The following is a 17,575-nucleotide window of genomic DNA, read 5'->3' as shown; positions in this document are numbered from 1 at the left end:
ATTACAAACTAAGCTGTTATTTGTGTACAATTTTTTTTTTTTTGGCAAACATACATTTTTTTTTTTCCCCTCTGAGACCAAGAGTGGAATTGCTGGGCTCTGTGGTAATTGCTTGTTTAGTTTTACAAGAAACTATTTTCCAGAGTGGCGGTACCATTTTACATGCTCATCAGCAATGTATGAGTGACCCAGTTTTTCCACATCTTTCCCAGCATTTGGTGGTGTTCCTGTTTTTTATTTTAGTCATAATGAGAGGTATACAGCGACATCTCATTGTGGTTTTAATTTGCATTTGTTTGATGGTTAATGATGTTAAACATCTTTTCCTGTGCCTATTTACCATCTGTTTGTCCTCTTTGGTGAAGTGTTTGCTCATGTAGTTTGCTCATTTTCTAATTATATATTTGCTTATGGGCATCCAATTTCTCCAACATTAGTTGTTTCTAATTGTATATGTGTATTTTCTTTATATTTTCTAGATGCTATTCTTTTATTGTGATGTGGTTTGCAAATATTCTTTCCATTGTGTGTCTTGTCATATAGACTTTCATGGAACAAAAGTTTTTAACATCTATGAAATTTAATATATCAGGTTTTTCCTTTACAAATCTTGCTTTTGGTATCAAATCTAAGAACACATTATCCAGCTCTAGAACCAGGAGATTTTCCTACTTTTTTTTAAATAAAAATTTTATAGTTTTACAACTATACACTTAAATTTGTGATCCATTTTGAGTTAATTTTTTATAAGCTGTCAGATTAGGTCAGAGTTCATTTTTTTGCTTATGGACATCCAATTGTTCCAGCATCATTTGTTGAGAACATTATTCTTCTTCCATTGAATTGCTTTTGTATTTTTGTCAAAAATCGGTTAAGTGTATTTGTGTAGATCTATTTCTGGGTTCTCTCTTGTGTTCCATTGATCTATGTGTTTATCTCTTTGTCAATACCACATTGTCCTGATTGCTATGGCTATAAAGTAATTTTTAATATCAGGAAGAGTGATTTCTCTCACTTTATTCCTCTTTGTTAAAATTGTTTTAGCAATTCAAGAGCCTATGCCCTTTCACATACAGTTATCCCTCATTATCTACAGGACATTGGTTCTGCCCTCCCCCCACCCCCCACCCCTGCAGCAGATACCAAATCCTCAGATGCTCCTCTCTTGTATCAACTGGTGTCGTACAGTCAGCTCCCCATGTCTGTGGGCTCCACATCTGTGCATACAGAGGCCCAACTATAAATTTTAGAATAAGCTTGTCTACTGTGATGGTTAATTTTTAAATTTTATTTTTGTCTTTTTTTTAATATGTCACCCTGCCCAGATATTTGATTAACTGTTATTCTGGGTGTGTCTGTGAGGGTGTGTGGATATTCCAGATTAGGTTAACATTTGAATCCCTAGAATGAGTAAAGCAGATTGCCCTCCCCTAAAGCAGGTTGGCCTCATCCAAAGCACTGAAGTCTTGAATAGAACTGAGATTGAGTAAGGGAGAATTTGTTCTCTCTCTGCCTGACAGTGTTCAAGCTGAAACCCCAGTCTTCCCCTGTCTGCAGGCCTGGACTCAAACAGGAACTATACAAGAAACATCATAATTAAACATCTGAAAACCAAAGTTGGGGAAAAGCATGGGGGATCTAGGTCCCTGATCAGTCATCAAACCTGGGTCCCTGCATTGGGAGTGTGGCTTCTTAGCTACTGGACTACCAAGGAGGTCCCCCTCTCAGCTTCCCTCTCAGCTGTGGATCTTGGGACTTATCAGCCTCCATAATCATGTGAGCTGATTCCTTATAATTAATCTCTCTCTCTCTCATCTTATTGTTTCTTTGTTTACAAAAAAATGTGTTGATAAGAATTGCATTCAACCTATAGATCAATTTCAGGAGCATTAACATCTTTACTATGTTGAGTCTTCCCAATCTGTGAACCTGTATGGCTCTTCAGTTATTTAGATCTTCTTTAATGTATTTCATCAGCATTTTGTATATTTCAGGATACAGGTTCTATATATATTTTGTTAAACTTATGCCTAAATATTTCATTCTTTGGAGTAAATGGTATTGTGCTTTTAAATTTCTGCTTCTGTGTGCTCACTGATAGTGGACTACATTGATTTTTGAATACTGAACTAGCCTTGCAAACCTAGAATAAATCCCACTCAGTCATATGTATAATTCTTTTTATATGTTGTTGGATTCAGTTTGCCATTTTATTGAGGATTTTTCCTAGTTGTGAGAGATACTGGTCCATAGTTTTCCTTTTTGTTTTTTGTACTTTCTTTGTCTAGTTTTGTTACCAAAACTGGCCTTGTAGAATTGGGGAAAATTTCCTCCTTTTCTGTTTTTAGTAGAGCTGTGTAAAAGTGGTGTTAATTATATGCAGGTCAGGAAGCAACAGTTAGAACTGGACATGGACCAACAGACTGGTTCCAAATAGGAAAAGGAGTACGTCAAGGCTGTATATTGTCACCCTGCTTATTTAACTTATATGCAGAGTGCATCATGAGAAACACTGGGCTGGAAGAAGCACAAGCTGGAATCAAGATTGCCAGGAGAAATATCAATAACCTCAGATAGGCAGATGACACCACTCTCATGGCAGAAAGTGAAGAACTAAAGAGCCTCTTGAAAGTGAAAGAGGAGAGTGAAAAAGCTGGCTTAAAGCTCAACATTCAGAAAACTAAGATCATGGCATTTGGTCCCATCACTTCATGGGAAATAGACTGGGAAATAGTGGAAGCAGTGTCAGACTTGACTTTTTTTGGGCTCCAAAATTACTGTAGATGGTGATTGCAGCCATGAAATTAAAAGACGCTCACTCCTTGGAAGGAAGGTTATGACCAACCTAGATAGCATATTAACAAGCAGAGATGTTACTTTGCCAACCAAGGTCCGTCTAGTCGAGGCTATGGTTTTTCCAGTGGTCATGTATGGATGTGAGAGTTGAACTGTGAAGAAAGCTGAGCACCAAAAAATTGATGCTTTTGAACTGTGGTGTTGGAGAAGACTCTTGAGAGTCCCTTGGACTGCAAGGAGATCCAACCAGTCCACCCTAAAGGAGATCAGTCCTGGGTGTTCATTGGAAGGACTGATGCTGAAGCTGAAACTCCAATACTTTGGCCACCTCATGCAAAGAGTTGACTCATTGGAAAAGACCCTGACGCTGGAAGGGATTGAGGGCAGGAGGAGAAGGGGACAACAAAGGATGAGATGGCTGGATGGCATCACCAACTCGATGGACATGAGTTTGAGTAAACTCCGGGAGTTGGTGATGGACAGGGAGGCCTGGTGTGCTGCGATTCATGGGGTCGCAAAGCGTCGGACATGACTGACCCACTGAATTGACTGAACTGAATTATTTTTGAAGTGTTTGCATGAATTCTCCAAATTTCAGGAGCTTGAAGATCAGGTGATGTTATAATTTTTGTTTCAGTCATCAAGTATGAGGAATAAGATAGTATTGTATGCACCATTATTTTTTGTTCTTCCTTCCTGATGCTCCAGGATTCTTCTTCTTTTAAAATAATTTCCTTTCTGTTTGAAAAAATTTCTTTCATCAATCTCTAAGCATAGGTCTCAGCTCTGGTAGCAAGGCATTCTTTTTGTTTTTCTTTGTCTGAGAATATCTTTATTTTCTCTTCATTCCTAAAGGAGTATTTTCACTGGACATGGAATTTGTAGTTGGTAGTTCATTTTTTTGAGAACTTGAAAAATGTTGTGCCACATCCTTCTGACCTCCATGATTTCAGATGAAAAATCCACTGTGATTTGATGGATTTGAATTGGTGTTCCCCGATAGGTCATGTGTCATTTCTCTGACTGCTTTCAAAAATTTGATTTGTCTTTGGTTTTCAGAAGTTTAATTATGATGCTTCTTGGCCTGAATTTGAGTTTATTCTGTTTGCTCAGCTTCTTGAATCTGTAGGTTTGTTTCCTTGGCCATGTTTGAAGAGTTTTCAGCCATATTTCTTTAAATAATCTTTCAGCCGCACTCTCTTCTTTTATATCGGTGCTCTGATGATTTGAATGTTGGATCTTTTGTAATTATTCCCCACATCCTGGAGGCTCTGCTAATTTTTTTTTTTTTATTATTTTCTCTCCATTGTTTCAATTGTGTGAAATCTATTAATCTGTGCTCAAGTTCACTGATTTTATCCTCGATCATCTTTACTCTTTCACTGAGCTCATCCATTGAGGTTTTCTTTAAAAATATTTCTGTTATTTTAAAACTCTATAATGTCCTTTGGTTCTTCCAAAAAATACTTTGCTAAGATTGTCTATTGTTTTCATTTATTTCAAGAGAATTTCTAATTGATTATTGAAGCATTTTATGATAGTTCTTTAGAAATATGTTGTCAGTTCCAACATCTGATTCATCTCAGTGTTGGCATAGTTGATTGCCTTTTAAAATTCAAACTATGATTTTTCTTGATTCTTGGTAAGACGGTTGACTTTTAAATTGTTTCCTGGACATTTTGTATATTATGTTATGAGTCTCAGGGTCCTATGTAAACTCAGCCTTTCAGCACCTTTGCTTCTGGCATGATTTCCAGGGTTCATAGCTCTGAGTTGGGGAAGAGCAGTAAAATGGATCTGCACTATCTTATCCAGACTGGGGAACTAAATTTTGTTTTTAAACATATCTCTTATAGAAAATTTATTACTGGCTTTTGCTTTTTCAAGAAAATTCAATGCATATGTGATTCCATATCTTTGTTTGTTTTTTTTTTAAGTTGAATGTTACCACTTCTTTTTTAAAAAAAGTATGTATTTATTTTTGGCTGCACTGGGTCTTTGTTGTTGCATGTGGGTGGTGAGGAGGGGCAGGGCTACTCTTTGTTGATGTGCATGGGCTTCTCATTGCAGTGGCTTCTCTGGTTGAGGAGCAGGGACTCTTGGGCGCATGGGCTTCAGTAGTTGTGGTTCAACGGCTGTAGCTGCTGCTGCTGCTGCTGAGTCGCTTCAGTCATCTCTGACTCTGTGCAACCCCGTAGACGGCAGCCCACCAGGCTCCTCTGTCCACAGGATGCTCTGGGCAAGAACACTGGAGTGGGTTGCCATTTCCTTCTCCACATGGGCTGTAGAGGACAGGCTTAACAGTTGTGGCGCACTGGCTTAGTTGCTCCACAGCATGTGGGATCTTCCCAAACCAGGGATCACTGAATCTGTGTCTCCTGCACTGGCAGGCGATTCTTTACCACTGAGCCACCAGCGAAGCCCCCTGTCTTTGTTATAATTTTTATTTATTTTAGTACTCCTTTCTGCTGTCTTTTGTAATTCTCTAGCCCCTTTCCCATTTTATGCCTTATATGAATTAGAGTGAATTTTCTTTTCCTGGTTTCAAAGATTTGACCATCCTCCCCTCAGGAAGATTATACATTCCTGCCTTTTGTGCTGTGACTTGCTGCCTTTCTCTATGAGTTGACTATACTTTCCTATTATGTTAACATCAAGCATGGCTTGAGATTTACTTGACAAATGGAATGTGAGTCAGAAAGATCTGACCATGATTTCTGAGCAGAAGTATTAAGTACCATCGTGTGGTTCCCTTATTGCACGTTTTTCTCTGCCTTGAGACTGAGATAAGGCTTGTTCCTTCAGCCAGGTTCTGGAATGGGGAGATATATCAAACACACCTGCAGTAGCTGGCCTGCTGCCAACACCTGAATGAGAAATAAACCATTATTGTTGCAAGTCACTGAGATGGAGTTACTTGTTACTGTAGCATAACCTTGTAAAAGCTGAGTGGTCAGAAGTAATTCATTCTATTTTTAATTTTTCTGTTGGTTGCCCTTTTAAGACTTCTTTATTTATTTTTAAAATTTGCATTGGGTCTTAGTTGCAGCATGAGGGCTTAGTTGCTCCGTGGCATGTGAAATCTTCTCGGACCCCATGGAATCTTCCTGGACCAGGGATCAAACCTGCGTCCCCTGCATTGAAGGCTGATTCTTTACCACTGTGCTACCAGGGAAATCCCCTTTTAAGACTTCTGATGACCTTTTTCCCCTTATGTTCTGAAGTATATTCATATTTTTCTCTTCCCCTGAATATAGTCCCTAACAGCTATCTCTCACTTTAGTGATGATTCTCACCTTGTCTCACCATGTTGCGTGCGTGCGTGCTAAGCTGCTTCAGTCATGTTTGATGCTTTGCAGCCCTTCGGACTGTAGCCCATCAGTCTCCTCTGTCCATGGGATTCTAAAATTTTGCTTCTAGCTTGTGATGGTTGCACTCTGGTTTCCCAGGTGGCACAGTGGTAAAGAATCCTCCTGCGAAAAGACCCTGATGCTGGGAAAGATTGAAGGCAGGAGGAGAGGAGAAGGGGATGGCAGAGGATGAGATGGTAGGATGGCATCACCAACTCGATGGACATGAGTTTGAGCAAACTCCAAGAGTTGATGATGGACAGGGAAGCCTAGCGTGCTGCAGTCCATGGCCTCTCTAAGAGTTGGATATGACTGACTGACTGACCCTCTCCAAGAGTTTCTAAAGAGAATAGTCTGAGATCTCACCTGTCTGTTACTATCCTTAATTTTGATCTTATTTTTAAATAGGCGTTACTTGGATATGAAATTATAGGTTTAAAGGTTTTTTTTCCTGCACACTGAAATATATTACTGTATTGCTCTTTTTTTCTTTTGTATTTAGGATCACTATTGAGAATTCTGACATTGATTTGACTCTTGTTCATATGAACTGAGTTTATCTGCTCTTTTCTCTTGGAAGGTTTAAAACTTTTACCTATTACTTTTGATCTTAAGTTACTCAATAGAATGTCTAGAGTTCCCCCTCCCTCACCCCCAGAGTCATCCTGTATGAGGTACTATATAAGCCTTTTCAATCTGAGGTGTTTCAACTTCCTTTAATTATGAGTTCTCAGTCATTATTCCTTGGAAATATTTCTCCCCTCTGTTCATTTTTCTCTCTTTGGAGGATTCCTATTAAATACATATTGACATTTTTATTTCTGTGTTTCATTTATCTTTGCTTTTCTTTTATATTTTACAACTCTTTATCCCTTTATGGTGCTATTTAGCATTGATCTAATCTTCTAGTTCTTTAGCTGAATCTGTTCTGCTGTTCAGCTCATCTACTGACTTCTTTATTTCAACCATGATGTTTATCCTACTGGAATTTTCAATTGCCTCTTTACAGAAGCTGTGTGTCCCTGCTTCATTCACCAGTGCCTTCCCGTATCTCTTGGAGAATCATTATTATAAAGTTATTTTAAATTCTTGTTCTGTTTATTCTTTTAATTCAATTTTTGTCTGCTCTACTTTCTTATCTTTTTTTTTTTTAAATAAAAAAGGGTTGCCTTCCTCAGATACTTTATCATTTTCCTTTGTGAACTGATATTCTCCAGAGGTGTCAATCATCTTGGCTGTTACACATACTGAGCAGGGAGCAGATGAATCTCACCCCCACCTGGTGCTGCTTCAGGTAACTTTAGGGTGTGTTGGGGTGGTGGGAGGATGGAAAAGTGAACATCAATGTGCAGAACCCTGGTAGTGGAACCAGTGTCTGGTCACTGTTTAAGGAACCACCAACATCCCCTTCTCTGTTAGGTGACCCTGACCCCCAGGGAACTGCCTTAAGTTTTAATCCTAGTCTTTATGGTGTGTGTGTATGGGTGTGTGTGTATGGGTGTGTGTGGTTGTGTGTATTTGTGTGTGTGTGTGGTTGGGGGGCTCTCAATGTCCTCCTGGATGTAACTCTCCTGATGGCCCACCCTGGGCTTGCTCTGAGGTTTTCTGCCTCATGGTGATGACGGGGTGAGCTGGCATCTCCTTCCCAGGGCACCGTGGGGCACTCTCCAGCTGTCTCATGGTCACTATTTCTTTCTTGCCTTCGTTTCTCCCTCTTGCTTCTCTGATGTCCCCAGGGCTGGGGAAGGACCAGGGAGCCATTGTTCCCTGGTCCTTCCCTACATTTCTGCAAATGGGAAGTTGGCACTCTTTCCTTTCTGTTCCCTCTCAGTTGTGACTTTCAAGGGACTCTTTGTGTCAAGTGGTACTTCCTTTCACAGATGTGGGCAAAATCTGGGGGTAGGCACACTATTTCTGAGCCCAGAGCATCTGTGCTGAAGAGGGAGGGCGGCTGAAGCAGGTAACAGGGCTGTGCAGTGTCAGCCAGGCTAGGGTGACTCTGGGGCCCAGAGCGAACACTGTGAGTAGGGTCATCTTCCTTTCACACTCCTGGTGACTCCACCTTGAGCGATGGGGACCCGGGGAGCGCTGGTGGGTGAGGCACGGGAGAAAGTGGTCCAGGAGTAGGCTGGGCTCAGGAGAAGGATGTAGCTTCAGGGCTGGACCCCCAAGCTCCAGCCCTTCCCAGCTCAATACTGAGAGGGCTGTGGGAGCGACCTTAGAGAGACCAAGGAGATGAGAGAGGAGGAAGAAGCCTCTAAGACCCCAAAGGCAGATGACATGCAAAGTAAGATGGTTCTGGGCCTTTATTTCATCCATCTATTTGACCATCTGCTTTTTTTTTTTTAAACTTAATAGTTTATTTTTGGCTGTGCTGGTCTTCATTGCTATGTGAACTCTTCATCAGTTGTGGCAATCGGCTTAGTCTTAACCACTGAGCCACCAGGGAAGCCCTTGGTCATCTGCTTCCTCAATAAATATTTATTTGGGCACCTGGCAGGCACTGTTTGGGATGCTGAGGATAATGCATGAACAGGACACTTCACGACTCTGCCTGATGGAGCTGGCAGTCCAGTGGCGGTGGTGGTGGTGGGGCGTGGGGTGCAGAGCCACGCAGTGTTGGCAGGCCCCAGGAGCAGAATCCTATTTGTCAGGAAGGGGATCACCAGGGTCCTGGATGGGAAACCCATTGAACTGCAAGCCCAAAGCCCCTTGAGCTTCGGGCAGACTGTACATCTGGCCTGTTTGTCAGTAGCTCATGGTATGATAGGTGTTCACACTTGTGCACAGATCCACTGACTGACCAGACTCTGAGGCAGGAGCTCCGTGGCCCAGACTGAGAGGGTGGGGCAGCCATTGACTCGGTGGGTGCATGAGGCCCAGGCTTCTTAGACACCTGGGCCAGTGAGGCCAAGACTGCTTCTAGATCCCAATACTTTCTGCCCTGCTCGGCAAATATCCAGAAACTATTTGGGACAGAGCCTTCAGGAAGAGGGTATTAGAGCTTCTTATCTTGAAGGAAAGGGTCTCCAAGAAGGCAGAGTCTGACTCCTAGGCCTTACTCCCCATGTGAGAGATGGTCAGCCCTGGGATCCAACCCTCTCCAAATGGTCCACATGCTGACTGCCACTTTGTCCCCGCTATAGACTGACTCTTTAGGTCACTCCCTGATTCTAAACGCCCAGCATGTTAAATACTAATGCCCAATTTGATGGAGACTGCAAGGAGATCAGACCTGTCAATCTTAAAAGAAATCAACCCTGAATATTCGTTGGAAGGACTGAGGCTGAAGCTGAAGTTCCAATAATTTGGCCACCTGATTCAAAGAGCTGACTCATTGGAAAAGACCCCGTTGCTGGGAAGACTGAAAGCAGAAAGAGAAGAGGGTGGCAGAGAATGAGATAGTTAGATAGCATTGCTGACTCAACGGACATGAATTTGAGCAAATTCTGGGAGATAGTGGAGGACAAAGAAGCCTGGCATGCTGTAGTCCATGGGGTTGCAGAGTCAGACATGACTGAGCAACAACAACAGATGTGATGATATTGCAGGATGATGGTATTAGAGCCTCTGGGGGCTGGTGACTAGGTCATGAAGGGAATAGTGCCCTTATGCAAGAGACCCCAGAGAACTCCCTTGCTCCTTCAGCCACTCAGGGGCACGGGGAAAAGATGGCCATCTATGAACCAGGAAGTGGGCCCTCACCAGACACCAAATCTGCTGGGACCTTGATTTTGGACTTCCAAGCCTCTAGAGCTGTGAGAAACAAATGTCTGTTGTTTCTCAGGCACCTGGTTTTGGTAGCTTGTTAGAGCCACCCCCGGGGACGGAGGCAGTTCCTTGGAACTTGGGCAAGCTCCTTCACCTTTTTGTGTGTTAAGTTGCTTCAGTTGTGTCCAGTTCTTTGCGACCCCGTGGACTGTAGCCCACTAGGCTCCTCTGCCCGTGGAATACTCCAGGCAAGAACACTGGAGTGGGCTGCCATGCCCTCCTCCAGGGAAGTCTTCCAAACCCAGGTATCGAACTCGCGTCTCTTATGTCTCCTGCATTGGCAGGCGGGTTCTTTACCACCAGTGCCACCTGGGAAGCACCTCTTTAGCCCTGTTTTCTTCTTGAACCTCAAACTAGATGACCCTGGTGTGACTTCTCCAGCCCTGAGATTCCCAAGTAGAGCAAGGACACCCATCTTCATGCTCCCTGTCCACTCTTCCCCATCCTCGGAGCCCCTGGATGCAGTGCTCATTACACTTCTGACACGTGATTGAAAAGTGCAATTTGCAGCCTAAGCTTCCCCATGCGCCCTTCCTGCTGTTGATTCACAGCTCAGAGTGGGTCGACTGCCAAGTCAGGTAATCAGGAGGTAATAGCCTGGTATCGGATGGATCCTCAGAGCTGGCAGCCCCGTCTGGAAAACTCCATCCCCATGCCTCCTATGCCATTCACGACCAGGAAAATAATTGTGTAAAGCAGGCTGGCTCGGATCAAACCCAGCCTGACAGGGTGTGGTGTAAGAATTGCCAGTGCCCTGGTCTGATGTGGTTATTAGAGCCTTGCTTGGGGGCAAGGCTGCCCAGAGCACCAGGCGCGCTGTGATTCATTGCCCATGCAGATCGGACGCTGTTTCCGAGCCCGCGGGGATGTCTCTATCGCCGCCTCTTTCCCTCCCTCTGCCTCATCGCCTGTTGCTGGTTGCCTCCTGCCTTCCCCTGTCCGTCCATCGTTGCTGAAATTCTCGCAAAATGCTGATTTTATTGAGTGCGACAAGTGGCAGTTCATTAAAAAGTGGGAGCAGATGGGGAACGGATTGTGGAAGAAGATTAATGATGCACACAGACCACTAAATAGGGCCAGGTTTGGGAGTAAACACAATCAGTCGGCTCCCTCCGAGTGGGTAATCCTGCTCTGTCAGATCCGTTCTCGTTAGCTGGCTAACGTCGGAGGGCTCAGGAGAGTTGAGGCAGAATGCACCAGCCTGCCCGGTGGAGCGTGAGGCTGCGCTCTGCCTGGACAGGGGAAGGGAGAGTGGGGTGCTTGGAACCAGGGGTGCTGAGCAGGTCTGTGAGGCCGGGGAACAGAACCCTGCCAGCAGAGAGGTCCGTCTGGTGTCTGCTAGGGGAGGTTTGGGGGAAAACCTGATGACCTCTTCTAATAGTCCTGCTGGCTGGATCTGGGCATGAGAATTGGGCCACCTTAGTTGAAGTTACCTCTTGAACCCTCAAGATTTGGGCTTCTGAGAGTTGCCTGAATCTACTTAGAGTCTCAGGGAATAGAGGCCTGGCTGTCCCTTCCTGTAACAACCATTTCTGGCCTCAGAATGCCCCTAGACTGACATGGATTTCTGGGCCAAGGTATCGAGCCCTGGATTCAGGAAGAAAGTCTCTCAGAGAGACAAAAGTTGCCCATCAAGAACCCTGCACTTGATAGTAAAAAAAAATTCCTTCTAGAGGTCACTCTGCCTGGACACCTGACTGTGGTTTGGGATGAAACAGTACAAGGTCACTCCAGACCCAGGTTGGGGGAGGCAGTTACAGAAAGAAAGGATGACCCTTACTTTGACCCACTGGAGCCCATGCATTAATTGACTAAACACTTATTAAGTACCTGTTACGTGCTACATCAGGGATGGTAGTTAGCTGGAGTCTGCTGCACTATCCTCTCTTGCTTTCCCATGGCAGACATCAAACTAGATTACAGCATGTTTCCCCACTGAGTCAAGAAGAGTCCTCTGAAGTCTTGTCAACACAGCATCTCAGATAGTGACTAAGGAGCTATTGGCACTGGAAGGTGACTTGAAATCTGTTTCCCGTCCCTATGTTAGATATTTGGGGAAACCCAGAGATTTCTGTTGTAAGACATACATTTATGTTGGGGTGAACAGAAATGTTTCAAGGTGAGAGTGCATTTGGAAAAAGAAATAGCTGATCCTAATGGGGATGGAAGAAGGGGTGATACTCGCATTCATTTGTACATAAAGGACACACATGTGCTAGAAGGCATTCAGCCTGTGGCCCCAAGTCCGTTGCCTGAGTGAGGGAGGGGAGAGCAAACTGAAGACAGCTATCCAGGCCTCCCCTTCCCCATGTCCCGACTCTCCCACAGGGATGTCACATGGGGTGTGACTCAGTCCAGAATCAGGCCCTCAAAGGCCGGCCTGGTGTCCTGGGACAGGGGAATTTGTCTGTCCCAAGCTCACTGGGACAGATGTGCTAGGCAGGGGAGCACCCTGTGTGGCATTTCCCTGTCGGACAGGCTTCCTGGAGGCAGCCTCCCATCCTGTATTTACCTCCGTCTGTGCCTTAGCTCTGAGTCCCTTTTACCTGGTTTCCTCCTGCAGTTGGGTAGCTCTAGACATGTGCTATCAGCCTGTCCTCATGCCAACCCCCATATGATGATGCAGAGCCTATGCTTTTCCCCTGTCAGGTCTGGACAAGGGATTCTGGTCCTCCCAAGGCCTCATTTCCACCCATTCTTCTCCACCCATCCTCTGTAGCTGAGGGTTATCTCCAAGGCTTGACCCCAAGAATGGTGGGGAGCCCCGTAGGAGACCCTGGCTGCTAGGATAGAGCAGAGACTCTGAAGCAACTATCTTTTCTCTACTATCAAAACCAGGCTCTAGCTTCACTCCAAAACTTCTTCTTTCCCCTCTTTTGCCCCTGGGCTCATCTTCCTCCCAGGTCCCTGCTCTGACAGTCTCAGAGGTATTGCTGATTCCTGTGCTAGAGGCTACTGCTTGGCCTCCAATAGCCATCTGTCCTTTTTCCCTAGTGACAGATCATAAATGTATTCAAGGCACAGTGGCTCCATCCAAAAGACTCTCTTTTTTCTTTCCAGCTAGTATTGGCCATGTGCCTAAATTCTGGTCAATGAGAGTAAGAGGAAGTGATGTAAGAGAAAGTGTGAGGGATCTTTAAAGGGAACTGGCTCAGGGGGAGAGTTTTGCCTTCTCTGTTTCCCTCTTCCTGTTGCCTAAAATTTAGTAGAAACAACGGGAGAAGATTCAGCAGCTATTCAGGTTCATGAAGTAATCTTAGGAATGAATGCTTATGCTAGGATGTTAGAACAGAAGGAGAAGGAGCCTGGGTCCATAGTTATCTAGAGCTGCATGTCTACCCTGGACTGGCTTCCTCTAGACTTCTTTTAGGGACAAGCACTTTATCTTGGGTTTCTGTTGTATTCGGCCATACCTAATCCTAGGTGATACACTGCTCTTTCTGTTTTCTGCTCCCTTACTGGGGAGTAGTAAAGCCCAGTGGCTCTTACTCCAATAAACCTCTCTCTTGCAACCTCCTGGTTGCATCTGGTCCTTCCCCCCAGTTCTCATCAAGTCATTACCCAAATCAAATACTTTTATCTTGTAAAAATAAACATTACTTCCCCTGGCATACAAGACCTTCCATCACTGGGTTCCTACGTACCTTTTTAGTTATACCTCCTGTGTCCTATGGTTTAACCAAGTGGATTTCCTAGGACCCCCAGACATCCCATGCTTTCCTGCTTCTCTTCCTTGGTCCTGGTGTTTTTCTGCCTATCAAAATCCTACCCACTATCCAAGCTCATCTCAGAGTTGCTTCCTCCATGAAGCCTTCCCCATGTCTCTGAACTTGGAGCGGTGGCTCTCTCTTGTACTCCCATGGTAGATTGTAGCTATCAGAGTCCGTCCGCCTTTTGACTATACTGGAGCCCTAATAGGACTGGATTGAGTCTTGTTCATTCTCAAATCCCTGAAACAGACTGGCCCAGGGCCTGCACATAGTAGGTCCTTGGTAAGTGTTGGTTTATCAAAGGGACCCCCACCCCCCATCTCTGGCCTCTGCCATGCCCACGGCCCAGGCAACTGTGCAGAAGTGCCCTTCTGAGGTGGGGGGCTGGCTCAGCCCCCGATTTGGCCCTCCATCTCACTGCCACATGGCTGCTTCCTTGGCACTGGCATCCGGGGAGGGGGGACAAGTTGGGGTAGGGCCTGGCCTGACAGACAGACAGGTGCTGCTGCCTGCAGAAACAGAGGTGTCAGGGTTGATGGGGGGTGGCTGGGCTGCTCGTTAGATCTGCTAATCTACTGTCGCAGGCTCGCTCCCCTGCAGTGACAAGGTTCACCTCTTCCTACCTGGGCCCCCCACTTACTCGCCACCCCACCCTCCCTCCTGACAGCACTGACCTATTTGCGTGCCGTGCTCACTCACCAAGCCAAAGGCCACTGAGCATCAGGGCCGTCTCTACAGAATACAAGGCCATTTGTCTTTCTGGAAGGACACCGCTCCCCGCTCCCCACCTCCCCGCCCCAGGACCGCTTGCAGCTTTCTGTCACTCCGTGGCTATAGTCAGAAGAGCCAGGGCGAGAGGGCTGACTTGGGCCAACCTTGGCCTTGGACGTGGGGGGGCTTGGAATCCCTCATGCTCGCGGCAATGAGTTCTACCTAAGTGAAGTCTCAATTAAAACAATAAATCATTACCGGGATAAAGGGGCTGCAGAGGGCTGAATCTAAAGGTGAACATGATAGGCTTAGGAATTATAGTGATGATGTGATGATGTTCATTAGGCCCCCGGGGACCAATGACCAGGAACATCGTCAGCCTAGGGGCCAAGTGGTTTGCATGGCTGTATTTGGGAGGATATACATTCCTTGAAGCTTTTTCACACTAATAAAACACAGTAGTAAAGCAAGTAAAAGTACAGTCACTGAAGATAAACTGCCGGGCTTCAAATCCCAGGTTGTTTAAGTTCACTAGTAACTGTGCTCCAGCATGTTTCTTCAGTTTTCTGGATCTCAAATTTCATTATCTGTAAAATGAGCATTGACAGATCTCTTGTGTAGATTATTTAAGATGCTATAGGTAAAGCACTCAGCAGAGTTCCCAGCATGTAGTAAATGCTTATTAAGCTGTGATTGTTCTTGCTCAGTTGCTTAGTCGTGTCCAACTCTTTGCAGCCTCATGGACTGTAGCCCGCCAGACTCCTCTCTCCATCGATTCTCCAGGCAAGAATACTGGAGTGGGTAGCCATTCCCTTCTCCAGAGTATCTTTCTGACCCAGAGATTGAGCCTGCATCTCCTGCATTGGTGGCTGGATTCTTTACTGCTGAGCACCGGGGAAGGGAAGCCCCAGTAAGCTATGATTATCCACCAGAATATAAACACCCAGAAGACAGGGATCCTATCCATATTGATCTTAACATCCCTAGTGGGGTGTCAGTGAATGCTTATGGATTGACTAAGTGTGCATCTATAGAGTATACTTGGTGAGGACTGGACAATGTCTTTTTCTTGTTCCGTATCTCCCATAATATCTGTTATAAAGCACCCTGCATGCAACGTTTGTTGTTGTTCAGTCACGAAGTCATGTCTGACTCTTAGCAACCCCGTGAACTGTGGCATTCCAGGCTTCCCTGTCCTTCACTATCTCCCAGAGTTTGCTCAAACTCATGTCCATTGATTTGATGATGCCATCCAGCATCATTCTATGTCACCCCCTTCTCCTCCTGCCTTCAGTCTTTCCCAGCATCTGTGTCTTTTCCAATGAATCAGCTCTTTGCATCAAGTGGCCAAAGTATTGGAGCTTCAGCTTTAGCATCAGTTCATCCAATGAATGTTCAGGATTGATTTCCTTAGGATTGACTGGTTTGGTCTCTTTGCAGTCCAAGGGATTCTCAAGAGTCTTCTCCAGCACCACAGTTGGAAGGCATCAATTCTTTGCACTCTGCCTTCTTTGTGATTCAACTCTCATATCTGTACATGACTACTGGAAACACCGTAGCTTTGACAATATGGGCCTTTGTTGGCAAAATGATATCTCTGCTTTTTAATAAGCTGTCTAGGTTTGTCACTTTGGCCACCTGATGGGAGCAGTCAACTCATTGGTAAAGACTCTGATGCTGGGAAAGATTGAAGGCAGAAGGAGAAGAGGGTGACAGAAGATGAGATTGTTGGATGGCATCACCATTTCAATGGAAATGAATTTGGGCCAACTCTGGGATATAGGGAGGGACAGGGAGGCTGGGAGTGCTACAGTCCGTGGGGTCGCAAAGAGTTGTTCATGACTATCGACTGACAACAAAGGTATGTCATAGCTTTTCTTCCAAAGAGGAAGCATCTTTTAATTTCATGGCTGCAGTCACCATCAACAGTGATTTTGGAGCCCAAGAAAATAAAGTCTCCCACTGTTTCCATTTTTTCCCCATCTATTTGCCATGAAGTGATGGAATCAGATGCCATGATATTAGTTTTCTGAATGTTGAGTTTTAAGCCAGCTTTTTCACTCTCCTCTTTCACCTTCATCAAGAGGTTCTTTAGTTCCCCTTTGCTGTCTGCTATTAGAGTAGTATCACCTGAATATCTGAGGTTGTTGATAGTGATCCTGGCAATCTTGATTCCAGCTTGCGATTCATCCAGCCTGGCTTTTTGCATGATGTACTCTGCATGTAAGTTAATTAAGTGCAAACTGTCCCTGCAATTTTGGAAGATATTTCATTTTATATAATAGAGAATACTTAAAAGATCTTAACTAAATAATATCTACATTTCTAAGTTTTCTCAATCTTCCAGAGTTTCTCCTAGGTCCTGGCTAAGTCACTCCCCCCAGAGCTCATCAGTTTGACCCAATATAAGATGCTGTGGGAAGGATTCAGGACTGGATGCTGGGAGACCTAGATCCTGTTCCAAGACCTTTGATAGTTCTGTTGTTTGACCTTGGGTAAGTCACTTCCCAGTTACCTCGCTTCACCTGGGTAATGACTTGTTTTCTCATCTGTGCCAACCATCTGCTTCCAACCGATCATTTTCCGTGCAGAAGTCTTATCAGAAAAGACCTAGGTGGAGCTCATGGAAAAGCCCTTCTCCATAGCAACATCACCTACTTCAGCTTTACCCCATGTATCATCCTTCAGTCGGCTATAGCCTCACCCTAGTGCTGGAGCCTGGAAAACCAAGGATGCTTTCTCTGTGGAGTCCAGGGTTTTGTTACCTTTGAATTCTACTTGTTTTCTCAAGTCTCATGGAGTCACCTGCCCAAACTTTCAGTTATGCATGTCCAAGGATGCCTCCGCTCTAAACTCTCTGCCCTCCCAGCTCCCTGGGGACTTTGTGGCCCATGTGATGGGGTAACTATGAGCCTGGAAAAGGCAGGGAGCAATGGGGAGCACCCTGACTTCCTAGGATTAAGCTCTGTATTGTGACTTATGGTCAACTCCTTTCTAAGTCTGCTTTATTATTGGTAAAATAGGGACTATGATAGATACTTCAGAGTGTCCTGTTAAGAGCAAATGAGGTAATGAGAATGATAAAGAGGTTGCAGGCTGTAAATTGCTGGGTGGTAATAAGAGGTGCATGAGATGCTGACACTGAAGGAAGTTGTCCAGCCTCCTGGGGGGCGGGGCAGCCCCCTTGGAGCCATCAGCTCGCTCTGATAGAACTTACAACCTCCTTCAGGCAGCTCC

The sequence above is a fragment of the Dama dama genome, chromosome 1, assembly GCF_033118175.1.
Source record: "Dama dama isolate Ldn47 chromosome 1, ASM3311817v1, whole genome shotgun sequence".
In the NCBI taxonomy this organism is placed as follows: domain Eukaryota; kingdom Metazoa; phylum Chordata; class Mammalia; order Artiodactyla; family Cervidae; genus Dama; species Dama dama.
This window is presented reverse-complemented; position numbering follows the sequence as displayed.